Here is an 18,199-nt window from a genome sequence, read left to right as displayed (position 1 = left end):
TGTCTCCTCAGGGCCCACGTACTCAAATCGTGCCACTGACAGGTGCACCTGTTGCTTGTGGGGGTGCGGAAAAGATCCTCGAGTTTTTTCTGTGGTTTCTGTGCTTGTCTTATCTCCTCTTGCCCAGGGAGAATAAAAGCTTGTTCCTTTTTGACCCATGGTTGGCCGGTACCTCGTTGTTCCCCCACAGCACAGGGTCACAGTAAGTGTAGTGAACCGAAGTGTGTCATTTGGAGATGGCACACAGCCAGATGGCTCCTTGGGACAAAACTTTATTTCTGCCTGTTACGACTTTGTAGACAAATCACTCTCTGGCTGTAGAGGGATTTTGTGTATTTTCCTCATGAATTAAGCTAATTTAGGATTCGCTGGGCATTCAAGAAGGCAGCTGTCAGCCCGAGGAGCCCAGAAAACCAAGCAGAACCAGGCCTTCAGGAGAGGGGCTGGAGAAATCCCTCCTTATAGATCAGGACAAAAGTCTCCAGTTTTCCGCTCTCAGTGGGCTGTCCGGCCCAGCTGGTCTCGCCTCTCTGAGGTGTGGCAGAGAGCAAGAGCTCCAGCAGCTCCCCGTCTGAAAGCTGTCATTGCCTATGTCCCTGAGCTGCCGATGGTGCTGAGGCAGATGAGACTTTGAGGTGGGAAGAAGCCCTGTTCAGATAAATACCCTAGTGCCCCAGGGAACAGAAGTTTCTAGAAGATACAGCATAGCTTTATTCATAGCTTATCAAGCAGACTTAGAAGTGGGTGGGATGGAGAGGTTTTGAATCCCAGAGACATTTCTCCGGGGTGGATCACTGTAAGGAGTTGCCCCTCACCCAGCAGGCCCCCCCCGGAGAATCAAAATGTGTGATGAGAAGGCAGGGGTTTGGGCTGCTGTGTCAGACTGCCCGGGTTCAAATCTTAGCTTGTACAAGTTACCTAATATTCTCTGTGTCTCAGTTTCCTCATCTGTAAGGTGGGCATGGCAAGAGTATCCCATCAGACTGTTTGCGACTAATGAGGTAATAACACTTAATAAAACTCTGGGCTCAGTAAATACTGTCATCACGGGACCTTACTCAAGAGGCCTCTCATCTAGTTCTCCCCACGATGAAATGACATTCTCTCTCCTTCTGATGCCGTTGAACCAGGCCAGCATTTACACAGCCTTTCTTCTGGCCTCTGAACTCCGGGTTTGGCGAGAGGAGAATGCTCAGCCCCTTCCCCGGGACTATGGAGGCCACAACAGTGTCCACTGCCAACAATGGGGTGATACCAGCGACTCCAGGGGACCGGGAGGTAGAAAGTGGGAGGATTTTTTCAGTGAAAGAAACCTTCTTGGCCAAGTGGTCCCTGAATTGATTCATTCAGTCCTTCCCCAGCCAAATATTTTTTTTTATTGACAGTGTCTGTCTCCCCGAGCTTTCACGTTTATGGCATTGTGTAATCTTCACAATGATCCCACAAGAACAGGCTGTAAAGAATATATCAGAGAGGCTGGCTGGGACTGGATCTCCCACTCCTGACCTCTGTGCCAGCGGGCGGCTCAGGGGTGAGGAGGGGCCCAGCCAGCCTGGCCCGTGGGCCTCCCGGCTGAAGAGGCTTTGAATGGCCCCATGGGGGTAGAGTTCAGGGTCCCACGGTGACAGGGTGCCTCAAAAAAGTTGGATTCAGTGGGTTCTTTGGGGGCAATGTATAGGGGAAGAGCTCGTCCTCTCCCCTCTTCCCCTCGTCCTTCTCCCCTCTCCCAGAGTCCAGGGAGAACGTGGTACAGTTGCTAGAATCAAGACTGAAGAGCTGAGTACCCTTTTATCCTGCAAACAAGGAATTCGGGGTGCCTCAGGGGCCACGGTGCTGGCCTGGAGAGCCAGAGAGCTGCCTGGGTCTGGCTCGGGTTCACCCTGAGCTAAATCTGTGTGACTCTCTGAGGCCAGTCCCATAACCCCTCCAGGTCCCTGGGCAAGGAACTCGGTCCTCCCCTGCTCCCAGGGGACGGGTATAGAACCTCCTGGTCCCAGCCCCAGCTCTCCAGCAAGGAGCCAGGAGTCAGGAGCCCAGTGAAATGTTGGGCTCTGTCACCAACTCGCTGGTCTCCATCCCCTCCGTTAGAAAGTAAGGGTGTGGGCGCCTGGGTGGCTCAGTGGGTTAAGCCGCTGCCTTCGGCTCAGGTCATGATCTCAGGGCCCTGGGATCGAGTCCCACATCGGGCTCTCTGCTCAGCAGGAAGCCTGCTTCCCTCTCTCTCTCTCTCTCTCTGCCTGCCTCTCCGTCTACTTGTGATCTCTCTCTGTCAAATAAATAAATAAAATCTTTAAAAAAGAAAGTAAGGGTGTTAGACCATCTGCGAGCTGGGCCAGCCTGTGACGACCTTCTCTGTGCAAAAGAGGCTCTCAGTTCCTTCCATCTTCTGTCATTTTGTCAACAAACCTTCAGTATGTTGGTCTCATGTGAATCCTTTTAATGGTCTTTTGGGGTTTTTTTTGTTTTTTCTTTTCTCTCAATTTCATTCAGTTCAACATTCTCCAAGCAACTAGAATACGCCAGACTGGGCTGGTGGCTGGGAGATCAGGAGTGGTCAAGATAGCTGTTGTCAAGGCTCTTCCTGTTTCATGGGCGAAGACACACCAGCAAAACTGCAATGAGGCCAGGGTCTCTGGAAGCTGCTAGGGCAGGGAAAGGATCCCGCCCAGCCAGAGAGGGTCTCCCTGAGGACACTTCAGTCCGGGAAGAAATTCACCTGCTTCCAGGAGGAAGGAGAGAGGGGACTAAGCTTTAGTCATCACCTCTCTCGGCCAAACACTGTGCTGGATAATTTATATGTGCTATTTCTTTCCATCCTTATAAAAACCTTCGGATCAGGATTAAGCCCATTTTACAGATGAACAAAGGAAGGTTCAGGGTGCTGAAAGCCATGCTATGGGGTAGAGCAGAGACAAACAAGGCTGCCTGACCCTGGAGCCGATACTCTCGGCACCCAACAGAAGGGAAACAGCCGACACTTGGAAACTGGCTCAGGATCTGGGCCTGACGACCTCTTCTGTGTCCTCCTGGTCTCTCCCTCTCTGGCCAACAACAGAACTGCCCCTTTAAGAGACACAAAGCCTCTGAAAGGGGCTGGTTTCCATCCATTTTTAATGGCCCAGCTGCTGTGGTCTCTCTGCCTTCCTGCGGACCAGCCAACCAGGGAGTTTCTCTGCCGCTGAGCACCAGGCTCAGGCCTGTCAATGTTTAATTGCAGCCAGACGCTTATCTCGGTTACCTGAGTCGAGTCGTTTAGATTACCCAGGCAGGGACCTGGGCATCGGGGGAGGTGGCAGATGGCAGATTCGGGGTCACCCCTCTGCCCTGCAGAGGGAGGAGGAGAGGTTATTGAAGCGAGTAGGGGGAGGAGGTGGGAGATCTGGAGGGTGGTGGGGGAGACAGTGCAATGGCGACTGGGCAGCCTCTGGGCGCGTGCGTGCTTGTGTGTCTCTCTGACCATGCGCTCCTCTTTTCCACCACCTCCAGCAGCGAGCACTGGGGGTCTGCCCGCTGCATAAACCTTCAGAGGCTTCCAGGGGGGCCCGAAACACAGGAGCAGGAGTGGATGAATGTCTGGAGGGCTTAGACACGGACTTCCTTTGAGCCCACAGTAGGGGCTCCTGGCATCTGATTCTCTGCTTATTTTCAGGGGAAAACACGGCAGTATTTGTCACTCTTATGAACTGGTGCAAAGAGGGACTTTGAGTGCTCCAGGGACACTGGCATGCGACCGAGGTGAGGCTTACCATACCTTCAGCAGAGCCCTGCCATGAACCCAGGAGCTGGGGGTTCCTGAGTCCTGGGTCCTGGCTCTGGACAGGCTCTCGCGCCTCCCTCAGGGCCCGTGGAATGCCTGCAGCACAGAGTCAAGGTCTATTTGGGGAGTAGAACGTCATGGTTCAGACACAGCATCAGAGACCGTTCAGATGTTATTTACAGACCTTGTCTAATGACCCGGCCTCCACGCTGGGAGCGAGGCCATGGCCTTGCTCCCTTCTCCAATTTCTCCTGCCCTCTGCTTTCCTCACACCCTGTCACAATCCCTTTCCCTTCCACCTTGACTCTGCCTGGTGCCGTGTATGGGATATGTTACTCACAGCTGGGAGCCTGGAGACGGTGCTCTCAGGACAGAAGCAGGCCCGGGAGCAGGGCAGAAGGCCCTGTCGGAGAGCAGTTCCTAGTCATGGAGCTGGTGCGGCAGGGAGCGTGGAGAGGTTCCTCCGAGTGGCATTGACCTAGCCCTGGCCCCTGTGGGAGACCTCTGTGGGGGATGGTGGGGAATAGGGACAGGGAAGGGAGATTTCCTAATTATGTCGTTCCTAATTCAAACAAGAAGCTAAGTAATTGAATGGATCAAGAAAGGCCAGAGAATCAGGCAAACATGCACAAGCCTGGACCCTTGGGTTGGGTTTTCGAAGGCTGAGCTTGTAGAGACTGGGGAACGCTGAAGGACACCCCGGAGACCCTGTGGTATCAGGATCGAAGCCACGTCAGAGATGGAGCTAGGTCTCTCGCTCTGAAAAGCTCGTGGGACCTCACGTGCAGCGGGGGTCCCCATGCTGACCGAGTCCCTCCTCCCCATCTCTTCCTTAACCCCCTCAGCATAACGTGCTGGGGCTCCCACCAACCGCTTCTTCACAGCCTTTGCCCCCAAGATGGCGCAGGCCCTGACAAGCATGTGATATGTATAATAATAGTCCCTGCCTCCGGCTGTTATGAGAATTAAATGAGATAATCCTTACGGAATGCTTAGAGCAGCACTTAGCAGGCAGTAAACACTCAGTAAATGTTGGCTGTTATTACCAGAGGTAGTAGTCAGAGGAAATAGGCAGGTGACTTTGCTCCAGCATCAAGGCGTGTGGCGGCGGCCTCCTTTGCTCCACAGTTATCCCCGTGTGACAGACAGAGCTTGCCATGAAGGAAAACCCCTCTGTTGAGCCCCCTCTGGGCCCTGGCATCCACTAAGCCCCAAAATTCCGTGTGCTTTTCTTCCCTGAAGCCATGACTCCTGACTTAATTGAGCATCTACTGTGCTCTAGGTTCTGGCTGATGAAGGGGAGTCAGATGGGTCTGTGCTGTCAGCAGGCTTGGCGGCAAGGTCAGGAGGAGGCCTGGGGGTGCCCACGGACCCAGCAGCTGAGTGCTCGCATCGCATGCCTGGGCCCTGGAGCTCCTTAGAGCCAGAGGGAGGACGAGGGAGCCCAGAGCAGCCCAGGGAGGTCTGCCAGCTGGAAGGGGACTTGTAGGAGGGGTAGGAGTGGCCAAGGCAAAGGGAAAGGAGTCCTGGGAAGGGAAAAAGCATCCAGCTTGTCTCCGGCCCCATGGCCGTGTGTCCCTGCACTCCAGAAAGTGGTTCACAATCAAGGGGCAGGTAGAAGATGACTCACCCTGAGCTCACGGGGGCTAATTGGGTCTTGCTCTGCCTGAGGTAAGGACAATCTCAGAAATCCTGGGAGGATCGCTATCTCCCTCCCGGCCTTCCCCCTCGCTCACCAGGACTTCTTATCAAGGAGGGCTTTGCTATTTGCTGAAGCGCTTACTATGTGTTCGGCATTGTTCTAGGCACTGGAGATACTGACGGTGACCAAAACAGACCAAATGTCTGTTCCCAGTGTGGGGGGGGTGGGGAAGGTCAGATACTAAACAGAATAAGTGAGTGGGATATAGACATACTGTATCAGGTCACATTGTGAGAAGTGCTAAGGAGGAAAATGAGGCAGGGGAGGGGGTGAGATGGGAGCTAGGGCGGCTGGGGTGTGAGAAGGTCACGGTCCCTGCCCCAGGAGGTCACCATCTGATGGGGTTTGAATTTCATGACGAATTTCCTAGCAGAGCTCTAGAAGGCAGATGCCCGGCCCTGACCTCTGAGACTCTGATTTAGCAGGCCTGGGGTTGGGTCCAGACAGGTGATGCCAGGGGCCCACTCTGAGGGACATTGCTTCCTTAGGAAACCAAGTCCAAGAAGGATGGCACTGGTTTTTCCCCTAGGAAGGCCCCGTGGGAACCCCAGGAAAACTGGACAGGGGCAGCGACCACAGTACTAGTCCCTGTGGCTTTGATCTGGGAGGGCTTTCCATGCGCCACTCCCTCTTCCTGGGGCCAAGGCCCAATGCCCAGCCTCTCCAGAGAAAAGGATGGGTTTGGAGTTCCCAGCCAAACCCTCTACCAGACACAGATGGGTTGGGCTGGAAGAAGGGGAAAATCCAGTCTGAGGACAGAAGCACAGTTTGGGGTTCTGCCTCCTGAGTCAGTTCTGACGCCCGGGGGCAGTGAGGAGGGCCCCTGGCCCAGCCCAGATGCCGCTGTCCCAGTATTTTACCGCAATCTCAGTTCTCATCTGTGCGGTCAGGTCGCCAAGCTCTGGTAACAGAGGGTAAATGGAACAGTCACAAAACTTCCTGGAATGATCTATGTGTGCCATCAAGTACTTTTTGAGTACTTACTTTGTGTCAGACTCTGTTCTAGGGGCAGAGGATACAGCAGTGGGCAAAATTGGCAGATCTCGGCTCTCTTAGAGCTTATGGGGGAGACAAATACTGAACAAGATAATAAATAAAATCTATCTTTCCAGTAATGATAAAGGCTGAAAAAGAGAAGGGGGAGATTGTCAAGATATCAAAAGTTCAGATGGGACGGACCAGCAAGAGCTGCACGGAGAAGGGGACATGTGTGAGGACTCTTAAGGAAGAAAGTCACGAGGATTTCTGAGGGAATAGAATTCCAGGCTGAGGAAATGGCAGTTACAAAGGCACTGGGGCAGGGCTGAGTTACAGCGCGGCGGCCAGTGTGGCTGGAGAGAGGAAAGAGGGAAAGGAAGGAGATGGAATCAGAGGTCACATCGACCAATCATCAAGAGCCCTAGAGGGCCTACCAAGGACTTGGGCTTTTACTGTCGGCGAAGTAGGAAAGCCAAAGGAGAATTTTGGATTTTGGCAGAAGAGTTACCTGACTTGACTTATATTTTTAAGCGGTCACCTCGGGCAGCTGTGTTGAAGATAGGTGATGTGGGACAAGAGTGGAAGCAAAACCAGGTAAGAGGCCATTGAACTACGTCTATGAGAAATGTTGGTGGTTTGGACTGGACCGTTAGTTATAGGAAGATAACAAGGGATTGGATATGTTACAGGAAGAGCCTACTAGATTTGCTGATAGGCAAAATGGGGGTTGTAAGGAAAAAATTACATGTGTATGTGTGCCAGGTGCTATATGACATCCTTTCTTTACAAATCACTCAAATTTTGCAACAATCATATAAGTGAGGTTCTATTGTGTGTGTGTGTGTGTGTGTGTGTGTGTGTGTGTGTGTGTGTTTTAAGATTCATTTATTTTCAAGTGCAAATAGGACAAGGGACAGAAGGAGAGGAAAAGAAGCAGACTCCCCAAAGAGCAGGAGCAGGCTGTGGGGGAGGGGAGCCGCATCCCAGGACCCTGAGATCATGACCAGAGCTGAAATCAAGAGTCCGACGCTTGACCTGCTGTGCCGCCAGTCGCCCCATGAGCTTCTGTTGTTCTGTGCCCTTTACAGATGAGGAAACTGATGGAGATGCTAAGTACCTTGAACTACTTCTTGGCAAGCGAGTGGTAGAGCCAGTATTTAAACCCAGTCTTCCACCGAACGCCAGCCCCAAGCCCTTCCTTAGAAGTCCCGCTGTGACAGTCTGACGCACGCCCCCACATGCCACTCTCGGTTGCCTCAGGCCGTGGACTAGATGCTGGGGATGCGAAAAGGAGCCAGAGACAGTTCTCGACCTTGGACAACGCATGGTTTGGAGGGGAGGCAGACAGGAGTAGGAATAACCCCTTATAAGAGCTAAGTGTGCAGAGTCCTAAGCCCTCTGCAGAAGGGCTAATTTTTCCCCGGGGGGCGGGGGTAAGACTCTCAGAGGAGACGGTGTGTGCCCAGGGCTCCACCAGGAAGAGCGGATGGGAAAGCGCTCGTGGCCAGGGGCTCTGTGTGTGCCCTGTGCCAAGGCATGGAGGTGGAAAGGGGTCTGGCGCCCCTGGAGGACTGCACATTCCGTGCTTTGGTTTGGGAGGAGCCTGGGAGGACGGTGGGGAGGCCTGGGAAGTGGGAAGCGAGCTGCAGCGGTTAGCAGGGCATCAGGCAGGTCGGGGAAAGAGCTTCTCCTGAGAGCAAGGAGAAATCCCTGCAGGTTTCCCTGGGCAGGGGTAGGTGGGGAGAATCAATGAGATCTGTTTCCCAAAGATGGCTCTTCATGTGGCAGGAGGATGCCAGGGAGAAGAGGACGTAGCTGTCCCTGTTCCAGGATGACGCGGCTTGCCATATCTGGTAAGCCCGTGAGAACCAGCCTGCGTTTCCAGGAAACAAATAGTACTTTCCCGTGCGTTCATGTCTCTGTGTGTGTGTCTCTCTATAAATATACTCCTACATAGCGCTACATAGTTGGAGTCTCACACAGGCCGTGGCAGCCTCTCGCCACACTCCCAGAACCTCTGCCCTCTCCTGTCCTCCCCCTGGCAAGGCTCAGCCCGATAAAGCACCAAATTTCATCACGTAGCAGGCGCAGCCAGGAGCTGAACAGTCTTACCCTTTTCCCCCTGGGAGACACCAAAGCCAGTGTGTCTGAACTGCAGAATGAAGGATGTGAGTTTGGCCAAAGGAGGAAATATGGAGACTGTTGGACTCCCCAGTGGCAAGGGCAGGAAGGGGGAGTCTGAAAACCTAATCCACCTCCAGTGGCCCAAGGACCATCCTGATCAGAGGTAGTCAGTGAATGAGGTGGCCCTGTGGCCCTTGTCCCATCCATGGGAAGCTCCGTGGTCTTCAAGTTAGTCTAATGAAGAGAGAGAAAACTGAGGCAAGACAATATTTATGTGTGTGTGTGTGTGTGTGTGTGTGTGTGTGTACCTAGAGATATATACATTTATCTCTAGATACAGTGTATGTCCACAAGAATATGTCTATAAATATACACATGTATGCCCACATATGTCTATATACGGAGAGAGAGACTAAGAAGACACAGGAAACAGGGACAGGGACAGACAGACAGAGACAAAGAGATGGGGTGGCCAAACATGGGTTTTAACCATGGCAATCTTCAAAGCCTCAGCTAGGGCAGACCTGGTAAAATAGGGCAGAAGCGGGGCACCTGGGTGGCTCAGATGGTTAAGCCTCTGCCTTCAGCTCAGGTCATGATCTCCATGTCCTGGGATCGAGCTCCACATGGGGCTCCCAGCTCAGCCAGGAGCCTGCTTCTTCCTCTCCCTCTGCCTCTCACCCTGCTTGTGCTCTCTCTGTGTGTCTATCTCAAACGAATAAATAAAATCTTAAAAAGAAATGCAGAATTGGTGTCACCTTGTACAGGAGTCCGGCCTAACTCCCCTTGCATGTCCCCTGCTCAGAAATGTGCACCAGCTTTTCCCTCTCTTGTCAGCCCTGGAAAAGAGCAAAAAACAGGGAAAACCCAGACTCAGGAATTTGCAGAGCAAAGCTCCTTCCCCTAAAGGCTTACTAACTCCTGTTCCAGGCTGGGGTTGGGGGGAAGCGGGGGGGGGGGGGGGTTGACAGGTATTTGTGAGGCTGGGCCCCATCCCAGGGGTCAGGCCCCGGTCAGGGAGAGCACTGGGTCCCCTCCTCTCCTCTGGAGAGTAGAGCCGGGTGTCAGCCAGGATGCCCTCCTGAGCCCTGGTTTATCAGGCACCAGAGGTACCTGGGGAGACTGACTCATCTCAGGAGACAGCGGAGTCCTGGGCTCCGTGTGACTTTAAGGTGAAGCATATGGTCCTTTCCTTCTAGTCTTCTCATCTGGAAAATGGAAGAAAACATTTGCTACTGTGAGGTCTCATTTATACATAGAACAACAATAAAATACCAAGTTCACAGATACGAAGAATAGACCAGTGGTGGCCAGTGGGGAAGGGGGTGGGGGTGGGCGAAATGGAGGAAAGGAGTCAGAAGGTACTTCCAGTTACACAATAAATAAGCTATGGGGATGTAACGTACAGTGTGGGGACTATAGCTAATGACGCTGCGTTGCCTGTTTGAAAGTTGCTGAAAGAGTGGATCTTAAGAGCCCTTATTACAGGAAAGATAGTTTCTTTGCAATTATACATGGTGACAGATGTTAACTAGACTTATTGTGGTGGTCATTTTGCGGTATATATAAATACCAAAATCATTATGTTGTACACCTGACACTAACGTGTTACATGTCAATTACACCTCCATAAAATTTTTTAATTTTAATAAAATTTTATGCAAATTATGTGAATTTATTTAAAATTAAATTTTATTGTATTTATTTTTATAAAAAATAACTTTTTTCATTTTAAAAACTCTGCTGTCCCATTTTAGAGATGAGGAAGTTGAGTCACAAAGAGGTTAGGTAACTGGCCCAAAGCATTACCTTCCCCAGAATTCAGGCCAGGCAGTCTGGCTTTAGATCCTGTGGCTCTAGATCGTCACGTTTCTTGGCTGGCTCCTTGCTTCACCAACATCCTTGAGGTCCTGCTGCCGCGTAGTGAAAGCTTTTGTTCCAGAATGGGGGACTTCACTATCTGAACAGGATCATGCACTTGGACGCGAAGCTTGAGTTCCAGTTCCTCATTTGCACTGACTTTGGGTTGAAAGGCGCCTACATCCGTGTTGAGGATGGTGTGGGGCAAATCTTTAGGTTGCCCAAATGTTCACGTGCAGGGTCCCCCACCACAGTGTGGACTGCCCTTTCCCTGCACCTGGGAAAACAAAGACGGCAGTAAAACTCATAGCCTTAGCGAACTGAAATGGTGGAATAGAATCTAGAATTCCGCAGAATTTTAATTAAATGTTCAAGATATAAATCATGCATTTAACACTCTTCAAAAAGCCCATCCGATGCTTGCGGTTTAGGGACTATTAATAAAAGTTTCTGAAATGCAAAAAAAAACAAGAACCAAACAGCTGCTCTGCTCACCCCTATGAGTGGCGATTGGGGGAGGCAGCACTGTAGGAATTTAGTGAGCTCTGTCCCATGTGCTCTGGGCTGGTGCCTGGGCCCAGCCGGATCCAACCCGCAGCAGAGAAGGGGGAGCCCACTTGAGTGTGCTTTCTTGGAGGGTGCGCTTGAATTGGGTGTCCCCAAAAGACCTGTCTGGGGACTGCCTGTCTCTTTCAGGGGTTTGTGTGCAGAATGTGGGGTAGGGGTAGCGACTGGAGAGGTGAAAATAAAAGCTTTTTAGGAAGGCCCATGTCCCCCTACCTAAGCAAGCTACCCACAGCTTCTTTTCTACCCTGCCACTCCAAATCTCTGGACTCCTCAGGGGCCCTCAGGTCTCTAGGCAGAAGCACTCTGGGGAGTCAGGGAGCAGACCACTCTGCAGGGTGTCCCCCCCGCATTCCCCAGCTCCCATACCCAGAGCACCCAGAGTGGACACTTGGAAAGGGGGACCAGTGGGATTTGAGGGAGGGCCCAGGAGGGCGAGGCGCAGGCAGATCTGGGTCCAATGCCTGCAGGAAGCCTCCTGCATCATCCTTTTTGTGACGTTGGTCTTTGCTGCCCATGGGCTACCACAGCCATCATTTATGAGGTCTTGTCATCGTACACACCCAGCCATGCCGTAGTTACATAAATAACCTCTCTGAACTTGACACCCCTAAGACCTACATCACTCTGATAACAAAACCGCATTTATAGAGTCCGTCCACACGCTGGGAGCCTACCTGACGGCTCCAGTCGGATCCTCCCACCAGCCCCGTGGGGGGCTGTGCCCCAACGGAGGGGCCAGGAAGCCAGGGTCCCACAAGGGGAAGTCACACAGCTGAGGTCCCAGACGGTAGCATCGTGCGAGTCCCAGACTTGGAAGCTATCAGGGAGGAACCTCTCCAGGGAGGGCATCCGGTTGAGGGAAGTACAGGGTCTTCAGATCTCCCCAAAAAACAGAGCATGTCCCCACCAAGTAGAGTGGAGAGCTTCCGCGGGACCAGAACGTCACTAGTTGAAGCTGCAGCCCAGTGAATTGTCCAGACACCTGACTGGAGAGACCCCGCATGAGAGGAGGGCTGGGTGGGGTGGGAGGTTTAGCTACAGTGTGTGAGCGGGTCCAGCTGTGGTGACGGCTGTCAGTACACCTTCTGTAGGGACAGGGAAGTCGCTCAAACAAGGTAACAGCGAGAGCTACTGTTTATTACGTGTTGCTATACCAGGGTCACCCTTTCCACCCTACTCCTCCCAGCAGTCCTGGGGTGCTCCCAGGATTATCTCCATCGAGCAGAGAAGAAGCTCAGGTTTAAGTAACCTGCCCGGGACGCACAGACAGGCATGGTAGTGCTAAGATTCCAACCAGGTCAGCTCCAGAGCCACCGTCCCCGACGCTTCTCAGCCTGTCGCATATCTCTGTCTCTCTGGGTCTGGCAGACTGGGAAGGCCTTCACGCTGGCTGGGCCAGCTCCTTTTTTTCTGGTCCTGCACTCAGGGGCACCATGGGGAGACAGGGTTGGGGAGGGGTGGCTCCCACAAATTCCCAACCCAGCCTTAATGACAAAAACTCGCACTCGCCTGTGGAGGGACATCCTGGCACTCTGTGTTTGGGAACCTGAACCAGGCCTCCAGACACTCACCCCACTCTGGTACCTGAGAAAACAAGAACAAGTTCTAGACCTGTCAAGCTAAGTCAGGCCCTGTTGTTTTCACCAAGGTCTTGCCTTAAGCGTTTGGGGTGGTGGTCAGGGGCCGGGCTTCCTAAAGAACATGTCAAGGCTTGGGGTGTGCAGTCAGAGATCTTGGCTGTGTATCCTGAGCTAAGTTACTTAGCTTTTTTTTTTTTTTGCTTTTTTTTTTTTTGAGTTAAGTTATAACTTCTCTGAGCTTCGTTTTCTGACCTACCTCACAGGTACGTATTTACATACCTCTGAGGTATGTAAAATAACTCCAGAAACTAAAGTGCTTTGTGGTCTGCCCTGAGTCATCACGAGTCCCAAGTCCCACCAGGCCAGGAATCACACTGGGCCCTTGTCCCTGTCACCTGCCTAGACAGCATCCCTGCTTCCTCCAGGTTCCTTCGTAGCTGGCCCTCCCGGGTACCTCTCCCTTCAGGAGGCTTCTTCAGGGCTTGTCACTCTGTGTTGATTGTCCAGCACCCGCCCTGTTCTGTAAGCTCCTTATCCCTGCCCCCAACTTGGGAAGGATGGTCACATGGTGGTCCTTCAGTGGGTGTTTAAGAGGGGACCCTCTGGGCACCTGGGTGGCTCAGTTAGTTGGGCGACTGCTTTCGGCTCAGGTCATGGTCCCGGAGTCCTAGGGTCGGGTCCCACATCAGGCTCCCATAGGGAGCTGCTCCATAGGGAGTCTGCTTCTCCCTCTGACCTTCTTCTCTCTCATGCTTTCTCTGTCTCTCTCTCAGATCAATAAATAAAATCTTTTTTTTTTTTTAAAAGAGGGGACACTCTGAGGAGTGCGGAAGTGAGAGGAGAGCCAGCTGCTGACCGGGGCGGTGGGAAGGGCCTTAGCACTTTGTCTACTTGGCAGGTTGAGTTCACTTGCTCTGTCCCCGAATAGCCTCAGGCCTTTTTCGAAACAGCTTTCCTTGTACTGGGTAGAATATCATTCCACAAGCAGCTCTCTCCTGCAGTTTCCTGAGGGGCTGACAGCCTCTCCCCCTCTGGCAGGAGCTCCAGGGCAGAGGCCCTGCTTCTGTCCTGTTCCCATCAGACCGGCCTGCCTGGGCAGGGGCCACTCCCAGGCCCCTGCAGGTGGCCGAGCTTGGGCTGGCTAATTTGACTTGAGCAATTACTTCCCTCGGGGTGAGACAGTGATCTCGCTGAGCTTTTTGGTTTTTTGTTTTGCTTTGTTTTGTTTTGTTTTGCCTTCCCGTCCCAGGAACCTAAGAGCTGTTTTTGCAACCATTTGCCCCTTTCCTCTGGCCCCAGAAGCAGGGGAGACTTCCTTCATCCTGGGCCCAACTGGCTGGAGAGCAAGGAGCAAGGGTGGGGTGTGCGTGCAAGGCCCTGCCTTCAGGGGCTTTCCTCCGGAGTCCAGCTGAGGGAGTCCTTCCTATCACAGGACTACAGAGTGACTCGACGGAACAACCGAGGTCAGTGGTTCTGGACTCTGGTCCAGCGCCAGCGGGGAATCCCTCTCCAAGCACAGGAGACGTGCTGCCTGGCCACTGCTCGGAACCCAGAGCATGGCTGACCGGAGAAAGCCCCTGCTCAGGACAAAGCCCACAACAGGCATTTCCTCCACGCTCAGAAGGTCAAGTTCTTTGCACTCAGGCACGTCCATCCACACACAAACACCCAGAGGAAGTCAGACAGTGAGAAATGGTGACTGGCTTTAAATAAACACAATCAGCTATTTTAGACCTCTGGGACCGGGTGCCTTTTCTGGGCTGCCAGACACACCTTTCCCGGAGCAACACCTGTTGAGACTTTGCCCAGCCCCCAGCCAGGGCCGCGCAGACCAAAACAGAGGCCTGGCGCCCCCTGCGGTAAGTCTGGACACCCACACCAGTTTGGGTGATGACAGCCACACCATGAAAACTCGGCTGTTCTGTTTTGTGGGATACGGAGATGAGCAAGCAAGGAGAGTTCCCATCTTCTTCTCTCTTTTCCTTCCAAGGATCCAGATTGGATTTACATCCCATTCATTCTCCGAAAGGCAGGATTACCTCCCTGTGGTGTGGAAGGAAGATGAGGCTCAGAGAGTTCAAGGCGACTCTCCCCATGTAACGCAGCAAGTTGGAGCTTCCCACTTGGGAACCATCGAGGAGGCAGACGGGCCCATTGAGTGTCACTAGGCCCACTGGACCTCACAGGGAGAACTCACAGTGTCTTCTCATCTCCATCGGCCAAGGCCTCCTCCTTACCATGTTCTCCCTGGCTGGACAGTGACGACCGCTGCACCACTGACCCCATTGGGCTACATGTGACCTGTCTGAACAGCATATTCTGTGGTGGCTGTGTGATGTGGAAACCTTCTTTGGAGGAGAACGAGGAGCCATTTCTGCATTCTTGGTCCACTTGGTGAGTGTCTAGGCCAAAGAAATCACTAATGTTTCAACAGAGACACTGTCAGATGGGGCAGTGGGACAAGGCACCCACCCCCTTGAAGGTAGGGGGTCCTGGTGTAGGAACTGGGGGTCCAGGAGAAGGAGCCTGCCATGTCCTCCCGTGGGGGAGCTCTCAGTCATGGGAAGGGAGGGCCAGATAGAACTACCAAGAAATCACATCCTCAAGAGAGGAATGTCACTGAATTTACACATGGAGGTGAAGTGGGGGGACTCCTGAGGCTGAGGTCAGGTGAGCGTCTCAGGCCTAGATCATTCCTACCATGTCAGGAGGTTTCCCGTATCATCCTTGCCTCTGTGCTTAGCATCTCCAGGATGATAAGGGACACTCGGCACTCACTTGTCCTTCTAGCAAGGGGTCCCTCTTTGGTCTTCTAGAGAACATACACGTTGAGATAGGGTCCATGTCCTGCTTTTCTTGGGCCCAGGCCACCTTGGTGTCACTTCTCCTGGACACCCCTGGACTCCAGGCTGAAATAAATCCTAATAACTGACTGCAGATCATGTAAGAGCTTTTTCTTTTCAGAGTTGCTGGTTAGGGATCAAAGAGGCTCCCACCCCTACCGGGTCCTGGCTCTCTGCCCTTGAGGCCAGGGCGATACGGGGAGTGTGTGGGTAAGCCCCAAGCTAGCCCCATGCTATTCATCATAGCGCCTCTCCAGCCTCTGGGCATCTTGCTGGGTTGATTTGGTGGTGACTACTGGGGTCAATGACCCACAGTCCCCAAAGCTGTCTCCTCACCTGGGAGAGGCTCTTTTGTGGTCCTTCCTCCTCACCCATCCCCCTGTGTGGCCAAGATCCCTTAGTAACAGATTCCATCACTGGATCACAGGTAACCCCTACTTCCTGCAACGTGCTAACAACAGGACGAGGATTTGGAACCAGACAGACTGGGATCCAAACCCCATTCAAACTGTTACTCTCTGTTACCTTGGGCAATCGACATTACCTGTCAGGATAATGTCAGTTTACAAATCTGTCAGCGAGGATAATATAGTGGACCCTTGAACAACTTGCGGGCCAGGGGTGTCACCCCTGCGTGGTCGAAAATTAAAGTATAATGTTCGAATTCCCAAAACTTAACTACTAAGAGCCCACTACTGTTGCCCAGAAGTCTTACTGATAACCTAAATAGTCGATTAACAATGATTCTATTTGCTTTATGTATTCTATACTATGTTTTTACAACAAAGCAAGCTAGAGAAAAGAAAATGTTATCACAAAAGGGGTAAGGAAGGGAAAATACATTTATGGTACCAGATTATATTTCTCAAAAGAGATCTGTATGTAAGTGGACCCATGAAATTGAAACCCATATTGTTCAAAGGCCAACAACCATGGCGTGTCCAGCATGAGGTGGTGTAGGAATGGAAGGGAATAATGCAGTGACTCCACGGGAGTATGTACGCCGGATCAAGGAGAGGGGAAGCTAGAGGATAAACGTGGACTATCTTGCTGGAGTGTTCATTTTACCAGGAAACATTAGGGAATGTATCTTGAAGTAAATCAGCAAAATGTAAATTCTGAGTGCATCTTCAAGAAGAAAGAGCAGACTGAAAGAAGAAAGCTGTTACTTGTGGTCACTTGTTGGTTTACTCTCTAAACTCAGGGGTAGGGGTGGTGGTTAACAGTCCCTCTCTCAGCCTTCTGGAGTCTTTGGTAGAAGAGTCTGAGGTGTGTGAGGTCCCTCTTCATGCACAGTGGGACAGACCTCTTTAGCGGAGCCATCTCAGCCCACATCTGAGATCTTCCTGGTCTTCAGCCACCACCACAAGGACAAGAATCGGAGACCCCAGGGAGAGACTGGGGTAGGTGTTCTCTTGTGCAAAGTTGCTAGCTGATGAAGAAAGGTGGGTGGGGAGAGTCTCTTTTTGCAGACTCCAGGGTGGGAGGCGTAGGGATAGAGCAAGTCGCTCTGGCTTACTCTATCTGGTATTCTGAGGCCCAAGGCAGAAGACCTGGGAAAGTTCAGGCTGACTCTGGGAATTTGGTCGAGGATAGCACTCAGAAACTGGCTGTAGTGGCTCTGGTCACCTTTGAGAGGAGGAGAACTATCAGTGCACATTCCAGAATCCTGGAATCAAAAAGGAACCAAAAGGTAGGGTGTGCAGGGTATGTTTGTTCCAGGCTCTGGGCAATACGACAACGTGTATATGGTAAATAGCATAATCTCCATGCCCCGGGAGGTCATGAGACTTGCCCAAGGTCACACACCTACTGTGGTAGAAGTTATTAGTAGTTCCCCAATAATGTCTGCTACTTCATCTCGGTTACAGAAGCAGAGCAGCCTAGAAAGAAGACTACATTTCCCAGCCTCCTGTGTGGCTAGGTGCGGTCACGTGACTGAGTTCTGACCAATGAGAAGTAAATGGAGTGTCCTGTGGCAGGTTCCAGGAACCTTCCTTAAGGTATAGCTTGTGTTTATGTTTTCTGCCCTTTTCTCTTTGTTCCTTCTAATATTTTTCTGTTTAGTAGGTGGGTGCCACCTAGAACCATGAAGATGAGGGCCACCCACTAGGAACAGCAGGACAGTGAGCTGGAAGACCAGGACATGGTATCAGCCCCCGACTCGTACCTCTAGGCATTTATGTGGGAGAGGAATAAACATCTACCTGTTAAAGACACGTTGTTGTGGGTTTTCTGTTACCTTCATTTGTATCTCATCCTAAGTGAAGTACTTAGTAAGTAATGGAGTGGGGAATTTGAACCTGAGTCAATGAGGTTTTCTTGTTTTGTTTTGTTTTTAATTAGAGGGGGGAGAGAGAAGGGGTGGGAGGTAGAGGGGAGAGGGAGAGAGAAAATCTCAAGCAGGCTCCATGCTCAGCGCAGAGCCCAGTGCAGGGCTCGATCCCATGACTTCGAACTTATGACCTGAGCCCAAATCAAGAGTCAGCTCTTGAACCCATGGAGCCACCCAGGCGCCCCTCGAGGAGATCTTAGACCCAAGATTTCTCACTACAATGTGGTGTTTCTGGGGCCCCTGTATGTGCTCCCACTGTACTGCCATAATCTCTTAGTGTGAAGCATTACTTGGAACTACAATGGTGTGGGGGTTGAGAGGGGGAACCTTGTCTGTAACTCTTCACACACATTTATTTGAGGATAGCCCGGGACCTTGAATGAATCCAGAGGCACCTGGAGCTAAAGCCCAGGACCCTGAGAGGGTGGTGGAGGGAACATTTCCTCTAAGATC

The 18,199-nt window shown here is 52.1% G+C and overlaps 1 long non-coding RNA gene across 2 annotated transcripts; it reads left to right on the top strand.

The window, feature by feature from the left end:
* The first annotated feature begins 2,288 nt into the window (after positions 1-2,288).
* On the top strand, positions 2,289-17,624 carry LOC125086344 (uncharacterized). Of its 2 annotated transcripts, XR_007123160.1 has the most exons (4): positions 2,289-7,031; positions 13,818-14,031; positions 14,559-14,962; positions 17,283-17,624. It is a non-coding gene; the product is annotated as an uncharacterized LOC125086344 (long non-coding RNA). The 2 variants fall into 2 exon arrangements; XR_007123161.1 differs by having other exon boundaries at positions 13,818-14,962.
* Positions 17,625-18,199: the final 575 nt, after the last annotated feature.

This window comes from Lutra lutra, chromosome 15 (genome assembly GCF_902655055.1).
Source record: "Lutra lutra chromosome 15, mLutLut1.2, whole genome shotgun sequence".
Taxonomy (NCBI): Eukaryota; Metazoa; Chordata; class Mammalia; order Carnivora; family Mustelidae; genus Lutra; species Lutra lutra.
This window is presented reverse-complemented; position numbering and strand designations above follow the sequence as displayed.